A 9382-nucleotide genomic window follows, 5' to 3' on the forward strand; every position below is an offset into this window, starting at 1 on the left:
TAAACAGGTTTGAATTGATTGCTTTATTAAAGAGTCATGAATACTTCCACAATTTAATATAAAATGAGGTTAGCTCAAATAAATATTATTGTATTATTAACCAAAATTATCTAACAGACACCCTGTTGTCAGGGCACAGACCCCCGGGGATCCGGGGACTCCACTGAGAACCACTAATCTATGCACCACTAAAGTCAGGGATATACTTATCGTATTTTTGTAAAATTCACCCAAATTGCAGTAAAAAAAAAGGGTCTCAAATTATTAACAAGGTCAACTTGTACTCTGAGAAATACGGTACAAAATGTCTGAGGTAACTGGTCTGAGGTCAGATCAAAACATACAATTGTGTTATAATCTGTGCAAATCAATGTGAGTATGGCTTTTGAATAATGTCTTATTCAAATCTAAGATAGATCATGTGACACATCCACAGATACGGCTACTTGCAGCACTTTGATCTCTTGATTTTTCTTCCTGCTACTCAGTGATGACGTTGTTTGTTTTCTAGTCTACTCTATCTTTGGCAAAATATTCCACCTTAGTTGTTGTACTGTATATTTCACTTTAGTAAGCATATTAGTTTCCTATAAAGCAGTCTATGAGAGACAGAATGAACAAACATCAAGACCTTTACAGTATATTGGCTGTCCTTTCCTATTTTGCACAGGCAAAGCTCTTCATGAGCTCAGCGATCTTGTCAGTCAGTGGCATGTGTCTTGTATTTCATTTCCTTTCTCCAGCTTTGCACCTCAGTAGACTATAGTCAAAAACTACAGACAGCGCAATTATGGGTGATGTGTTGTCACTCCTGTCTCGTCGTCATCAGAAAACAAAGAGCCCCAAAGATGGACGACCAGTAGGTGTCTGCCTTTACAGTGGTCAAACGGAAAAAAAAAAAAAAAAAAATCTAATTCAAATGCCCTTAACACTTTACAGCCTGTTAATTAAATTTATTGTTGATTAAAAATGTACTGCTGTGAACAATCCAGGTCAAAAAGCATATTTCACAACAAAAAGCTGATAGAGAAAATACCAAATGGTTTAAAGCTGTTACTTGGGAAAAAAGTGACTACTTTGAAAGAATTTTAAACATAAAACATACTTTGTGTTTTTCAGACTATAACATGCAACTTTTTTCTCATACTTTCAGTTTTTCAGTTTATAGTCCAGTTTGTCTTATCTGTGGAGACAATCCATGCTTTCGAGATGTCCATTCATGGAAAAAATATAAAATAGAACAGAAAAGATGTGAATCAATGGTTGTGCTAAAAAATATTTTTAAAAAATATGGTATTAAAAATATAAAAAATATGTATGAATTGAATTTCTTCTTGTACAGAGGTTTGTGACATATATAGTATGTATGATTTTACATATGAATAAATATGAATGTGCAATGTATTTATATGTTCACTAAAATAATCAACAGTTTTTGAAAGTTGGTTTATATTGTTTTTTTTCCTATATTCTACATCTATATCATACTGTATATACATTTTTTATAATATATACTGTGCAATTTTATCTATACAACTTTTATAAATAATAATTTTATCATGGAATGTTTTCTCTTTGGTGGCTTTGCAAAATATAATTGAGAAGCACTGGTCTAAACAGGAAATTAAAAATGTTTTACATTTAAAAAGATAAAATACTTCCTTATATCTTAAATATCTGATAACCCTAACGACCTGAGGTTTATTGTCTAGTGCAGCTAATCTGTAACAAAAACTGTTTTGGGTTTTTTTTGCTCTTTTTTTGCTGCTGCGGTTTATATACCGGTTGTGCCTTATAGTCCACAAAATAAGACGCATGTTTAATTATGGCCGTCAATATTTCTTCATCATGGAAATGACATATGTATTAATCGAAAATGTAGGATAAAAAAAAAGGAGATTTTGACAATGATTCCAAAGTTAAAACAGAAACTGTATAACACTGTGTACATATTGCTTAGTACAAGATATATTTAGATGATTCTGCTTTACCTAATTTGGAGCCAAGAAATGTTCTTCAAATCCTGGTGAGATTTAAAATCCCCACCAAAGATTAAAAGTGCTTGAAACTTCAGCTTGTCTTCCTCCTCCATACCTTGTTCTTGACAGGCCACTGACCCAGTTCCTTGTGTGTAGAAAAGTACAGACGAGGTCATTATGGATGTCGTGACAAAAGCTTCTGTTGAGTAGCTCTGTGATGTCAAAACACTGATTCTCCTGTCTGCCTCAGCAGGGCGACAGGATGCAGGGGAGAGCAGGGATTTCATTCATGTACAGTCAGTGGAAGTAAGGGAGGGAATGCCTGTTAATGTTCAACCGTAGACAGGAACTGATGTAGTACTTCTGCCATGGGAGTGATACACCCCCTCATCATTTAACTCTTTCCATTTGTATCCACATAGCTCTGTCTGGTGAATGAAACTAGAATTAAAAAAATAAAAATAAAAGATAATAATGGCTCGTGTGAAGTGAATTTGACTTTTTAGTGCAATACGGATGTTCTATGACACATGCAAAACTTGCATTGTGCTACATTAATGTCAGCATTTTTTGTTATGAACTCAAATCTGAAAACCAAATACAAATAATCAGAAGCTGATGATGATGTAACAAGTTTTTCATAGTTTTCACATCTAATGCTGGGATTCTATACCTGTCATTTACATTATTAGAAAGATGATACTTCCTTATGTTGATTGAGAATTTTTTTTTCTTAAGATTCAAACAAATAGGAGTAGCCTCCTATTGTTTTTGGCCAGTACTGCCCATACAATGCATTCCTGGTTTAGTAATTACAGGGTGTAAATAAATATGATGTTTCTGGCACCATTTTGTCATTAGCAATGAAATTAGCATAGCACTAAGATAGTAAGACAAACTTATGTGTGTGTATGCGTGTTTTAAGCGCGTGAGCACATGCGCATGTTCCACAGTACAGTAGTCATTGTGCTGGTTTACCCTCCTGCTGTTTCTCTTGTTCTTTCAATCAAAACCATTTATCAGGTTAACTTCTAGTCACTGCTTAGCTTGCCAACATCACATGATCAAACGCAGAAAATAGCTGAACAATGGTCATTTTCAACAGTCGACAGAAAAGTATCAAAATTGCTCCCCCCTGAGATGAATAAAAAACGGTGGATTTTGCTGATTAATTCAAATTCCACAAACACAATATCAGGATGCCTAAGCTAACAAATTTAACAGAAATAATGGAGTTTCCTTTCACAATTAATTTGATCATTTTGGCTACTATTCTATTTCACTGGGTCATTGATGGTAAATGGGGTGTGCCACTGCGCATTATTATTATTATTATTATTATTATTATTATTATTATTATTATGTTTCGTTTTGATTTTTGCTGTTTAAGTTCAGTTGGTTTTAGGTTTCACCAAAGGTTTGTCAGTGTTTATTAGTCTAAATTTATTTGGGAAAATGTTAATCTGGGAAAATGTTTCGTTTTATTATTTTTCAGCATTAGTTTTAAATTTTTAATAAACTGAGTCATTGAAAGTGCAAACGAGGTCACTAGCTACGGTGTAGAATTGTAAAGCATTTTTTAAACATAAGACAGAATTTGATTTAGTTTTCATTCTGAAAGCTTTTTTTCAGAATACTTTTTTCAGTTTTAGTTGTATTTGTTTTGTTAATTTTCATTATCTTTGATAATGTACTGTAACTGATTACTAAACTTGAGTTCACGTTAAATTTAGCAAAGCTAAATTTTAGCTTATTTTTTCACAAAGACATAATTACCAATAAAACTAATTCTCATCTAAATTCAGAATTGGGCAAAAAGAATGAATGAAAGGATGTGTAAGAATTTGATTTGAACCCTGCACAATACTGTTTGAACTTTGAGATTTGTTGATGACATGAAAGATTTTTAGTTCTATTCAACATTTTACAGGATACCAGAACATGGTAGGTTTTGAATATTTCAACATATTCAGTTCATACATTGAAAAAAAAATCAATTTAAAAAAGTCGCACAAAAATGCAAGCCAGGTTTTTTTTTTTTTTTTTAATATAGTGCAAATGTTCAAATTGACATTATTAACCAGGAGCAGTCTTTGTTGAGAATGGAATCCTTCCTGTGTGCATGGGTAAGGTGTGTGGGAGTGCAGTGTGGGCTTTCCCTATACAGAAAGTCTCTAAAGGCCAACCCACACACTGGGATGCCACCCGCATCCCTGCCATGACATCCAACTGAAGTCTGTCAGCAAAACAGCCAACATGGCAGAAAGTATAGAGGAAGGTGGCAACGAGAGAAATGGGAAAAACAAAGGCTGTGTGAGAGTGGAAGTGTGAAGAAAAGGAAAACCGTGAGAGTGTAATGTACACTGATATGGAGAAACTTTGTGTCGGTGGGACCATGCTGGTGTGCAGAATTGTCTCACTCCTACACTCGCATTCCTCAGTACTAAATAGAAGACAGCAGAATGGACACTTCCTCGCAGAGAAGTGGCGATACCTGCATTAAGCCAGCAGATGTGTAGGAGGTGTTACGCTTTTACAGGCTTTGAATGACATCCAAAGCACTAGACACAATCACACAAACTTCTTTTGGAAACATTTGGTCATGCTTGAGTAAAGAGACCAGGATCGATTGAGCGAAAGAGAAGAAGTCCCTCCCATGTGAAAATGTTTACAGCACTTTGTCTAACTAGAGCATGAAATTTCTGCTCAATACGGCAACATTAACATCATGATCAAATAAGCGATCGAATGAGAGCCAAAGCAAGGGTAAATTATTTTAGTCATTTATCAATTTGTAAAATTATTTTGTCAGTCTATTAATCAGATCAAAAAGAAACATGTTTTGATTTCCATCCCAATTGGACAGGGGTGTCAATCTCATTTTTTTGGTGGGCTGCATTGTACGTAGTTATAGAAGCGAGATCCATTTGATCTAAGCTGGCAGGGAATGAGCTAATGTAGTGGCAAGTAAGAGCTAAGTAAGTCTCCATGTTCACAGATGTCCACGTCAGCTGTTATAGTCTGCCACAGCTTGTTGTACCATTTTCACTCGTTCATGTTCCTCCTCGTGCTTTTTGGCCAACATTTGTTTGATGGTCTGAAAATTACTCAGTAAAGCCAGAAACAAATCAATGCATTCAGATTTGAAAATAAATATGGCAGATGTGTCAATTGCTATATTAGTTATTTATGTATTTTTTTTAATTTTTTTTTTTTGCTGTCACTTGTCAGAGCCCGGCCCCCTTTTCGTCATCGTCGGTCCGTCACATTTTTCAAAACGGACGAAATTATAATTGTCAGTCCGTCGGTGTAGTTTTGCACAATCTTCCACCACCACTAGAGGGCGACATTTGACTTTTTTCTAGTCCGTCATTCGTCAGGCGCTGGTCAACTTCTGTCTGCAATCACGCTAATCATTTTTTTCTGTTTTAGTACTTAAACTTAAAGTCAACAACATGTCTATGGTTCTAGAGTTACTCTGCAATTAAAACACAACACAGTAATGTAACACGAAAATAAAGCCAGCTAAGGGGTTTAACAATAGGCCAAAATACATACAACATCATATTTGTTATACCACATCATCTGAGGGAATGCAGGGGATGAGAGTGCAATTAGAAATCATGTTCACTGGATGGTATTATTATGCTTTACATGATACTGAAATGGTGGCTGTCAGTTCTCTCTTATAACTGTTCCACTACTCCACTGTTTGGTGGTGCTGTGAAGTGACTGTTGTTACATTGACTGCAGGCTGATTGTCGTTTGTACTATAAAGATGCAGCAATATGGTGGACAAACATCCAAGTCAGTTGAAATATATTTCAGTAAACAAGAAGGAGCATGGTGGGCTGATGAACAAACATCTGATGGACGTCTGTCCTGAACGATGGATGAAAACTACAATTCCAACATTTTTAATTTGACGTTTTCGAGCATTCCCGTCATTCGTCAGTGAGATTAAAACGTTTCAGACGCCAGAGGCCTTTCATTTGGCACGGCTGCTCCATGATTTGTGTTGAATTTGCCCAAAAAAAACTTGACGCATCCTGAATTTCGCTTCCATATAAAGGCAGTTTGGCACATACCTGTCTTTTGAAAGACTCAATGTGGTTGTCACGTGCATTTCTTAAAGCGCTGCACACGCCGATACAGGTTGCTTGATGAGCTTGGCACATGCGCCAATGTGTTGGTGTTGCAGAACCCATCACTAGATTTTACCTGTACTGAACAGAAGCATGAGGAAGCGAGCAACTAATGCTAACAGGAATGCTGTTGTGCAGTTGTAGGAATGCTGCTGTGCAGTAGTTTCCATTTACTGGAACTGAAGCAATCGCAGCAAGCTATTTCACACAAATGGGGCAACTGGTCAGTTTTCACTTTTAAATTGCAACGCTCGTCTGTCCATAGCTTGGAAAAATAAGAATTTTCATCTATTGATTATGGACCGCAGACATGATTTACAAAATCATCTTGGCAAGATAAAACTTCCTTGCAGGTCATACGTTTGACACCCCTGTCTTATTCTGATCATATGCACACATTCAATTAAGGCTAATATGAACTATTATGAAAAATGAAAATATGAAAAATAAAGGACAGACACTTGCTCAACCGGTTCTTTTGAAAAAGTGATGTAGTCAAGTGATTCATTGCTTTCTTTTTCTACCATGCTTAAAAAGGTTACGGAAACAGGGTTGAGTGCATGTTGTGGGATGCACATACAGTACCTTGATTAAAATTATTTGAAATATTTTTAAAAGAAACACTCCCATGGTGATAAGAAACTGCAATGAAAGCAAAAAAAGAGTTAATTTGACCGGGTTTATTTGAAAATCAGTTTGGTAATTTGGGGTTTGGACAAGAGAAAATGGCATTTTGGGGGTGATCCAGACGTTTGGGGTATTTTACATTTACTTTCAAGAATTATTTTCAATTTTAAAAAATGAACTCGGGACACGTATATTTAGACAGAAACTGCATATTTTTTAGTGTTTTATATGTGAATTATTTAAAAATGTGATGGGTGGGATGTGCAATGCCCTCCAATTCCGGAATGATCCGAATGTATTGCTTGATCCGAAACCCGAGAGGACAATTTTCGCACATTGGTGGCTGGTATAAGGCCAGCGGCCAATATTAGGCCGTGTTTATAAAGACTGCTCAATGTTCAAAACACTGCTCAAAACACTGTTTTTCTCATTCTTTTGTTTTTATTCTTTCTTCGATATAAACACAGAATTGCACTTGAACTCGTTTTGTTATGGTTGCAGACACTGTTCAAAATGAATAAATTCTCAGGCTATTGTACTTTTCAAAAATAATTTCACGAGAACAATTAACTTCAAAACATAACAACACAAATACATGTATTGTATAGATTAATCTAAATACAATATATAAAGGCCAGCTAACCAAACCTGTTCTTGTCAAGGACCTATAGTGCCCTCTAGTGTTCTGTTTTTGTTTCAACTAAATGGGGAATTTAAAAGCTATTTCAAACTCCATAAGATTATAGGATCTTGATTTTTTTTTTAAACAAGAAAAGCCCCCTTCTAAGCGTCATAATTATTTTCCACCACTACATTGTGGCTTTTTAATGTCCTTACTTTGTTTCTGACATGAGACTGCACAGAGTGCATACCACCACAGTGAAGCTTAAACAAATGGGCCTTAACTCGTGCAGATGTATGAATATAGATTCAACTCCCCCATTTCTAACACTAGCGGTGTATGCTACGTACACTACAAGAAGGGATGGTAACCAACCACCACCAGGTCAAAAAGAAATAATTTGAAAAAGAATACTAATTCCTCATACTCAATACAATCTCATAAGTATTTCTCTTTTATTGAATGATATGCATCATCGTCAATAGGTCATGCGATTTTTACTCTGAGAGAAAAGTAAACATTCAAGAAAATTGATAAGGTTGTAGCACATACATGGCAGGTAAGAACATCACAAACATTCAATGAGTCTGACCTTTGGAATGACAAAAAAAAAAATCATAACACAATAAATAAGTGCAGTCATGTGAAAGGATTCATGTATTAGGTTGTTATCATAATGTGCTTATGTGCTTGTCTAGAATAGTGTGCATTGCTATCCATCTATGCAGTCCTAGTTCATCTCGCCCCAATCCTTAGATAAAGTTGTTGATGCAGCAAAGTGTGAGCTGGGACCTTTGCCTAGCTGTTGGTGGCACCAGGCTGGCTCTTTTTGTTATGTCTTGTAATGTGCAATGCTTTGGTGAATGGATAAAAAGCAGGCAGGGACGCTTGAGCTGCTGTTGGCAAGCATGAGAATGTACGCCAAGCCTTCCCTTTGCCGGCAGAGAAAAGTCAATCTTGGTTGGTCTGAATTACTATTTTGCTGCTTAGCAGCTGGGCCTTGTCTTAGTCTTCTTTTAAAGATAACCCTGACAAGTCATATAGAGGTCAATATTATCCACATACTGTACTGTATAGCATTTGAACATGATAAAAAATGTAAAAATGTAAGACAGATGCCTTATCAAAGAATCATATAACATGGGGTTCCACTAGTTTTTCATGTTGCTGTACATGGTAAGGGCTTTGAAAAAAAAGAAAAAAAAATTGATGGCTGGACTCCGTTTTCAACACATATGCCTACATTAACATATAAACGCAACAATAGTTAAACCATGGCCAAATTTTGAGTTGAAGGTAATTTTCATTTGGTTTATGTCCCCTTCACTGTCCTTTTCAAAAATTAAATTTAGAATTGTGTTCTAAATGCAGCTTACTATAACGCTCCACGGACACCAGCGTATTTTCGAATTGCACAAAGGTTTTTTCATGCATAGCCTAATTGCCAGGGATATGAGCACATTTTTACACATTTTTTAGTCTTCCTTAACTTGTTTGTGCCATATTCCAACTGGGTTATACAAGTTACACAAATGTCACAAAGCTTAGAAGAATTAACTACATCACACCTGTTTGGCACCGCTCACAAAGACAACAGCAAATTATAAAATCCTGGTTTCAAACCAATTATTTATTTACAGCACATTGACAGTGACATAATGGTGTATAAAATCTTTAGGGGTAAAAGAGCCCTGTGGCAAAATAACCCTTCTCAAATGGATCAGCAGACTCAAAGGGAAAAAAAACTGTACTGTACATCTAAAGTTTTACACTTGTGCCACAGTGAACCCTTTCACTTCCAAGTGTTATCTGAAAAGGCAGCCCATTATGAGCATTTGACGTATCTTTCGAAAAAATATTGTGTGCTATGCCTATGGACACACAGGTGGTACCATATGAAAGAAAGACAGTAAGATTCTACATTATTCTGTTCTTTAGTAGTCCCTGTTTGAAAATTATTCATTTGAGTGACACTAGCTGTTTTGGGCTAAAGGACAAAACGAGCTTTT

The 9382-nt window shown here is 35.8% G+C and overlaps 1 protein-coding gene across 1 annotated transcript in view; it reads right to left on the bottom strand.

Moving 5' to 3' along the window:
* Positions 1 to 7804: 7804 nt before the first annotated feature.
* The window catches only part of nhlrc3 (NHL repeat containing 3), a 7474-nt gene continuing 5896 nt past the window's right edge, over positions 7805 to 9382 (bottom strand). The window contains exon 3 of the mRNA XM_088439673.1: positions 7805 to 9382. This exon is cut by the window's right edge and continues 1725 nt beyond it. The gene's annotated coding sequence lies outside the window, so the exon portion shown is untranslated.

This window comes from Hippichthys cyanospilos, chromosome 17 (assembly GCF_059441005.1).
Source record: "Hippichthys cyanospilos isolate Australia breed blue-spotted pipefish chromosome 17, RoL_Hcya_1.0, whole genome shotgun sequence".
Classification (NCBI taxonomy): Eukaryota; Metazoa; Chordata; class Actinopteri; order Syngnathiformes; family Syngnathidae; genus Hippichthys; species Hippichthys cyanospilos.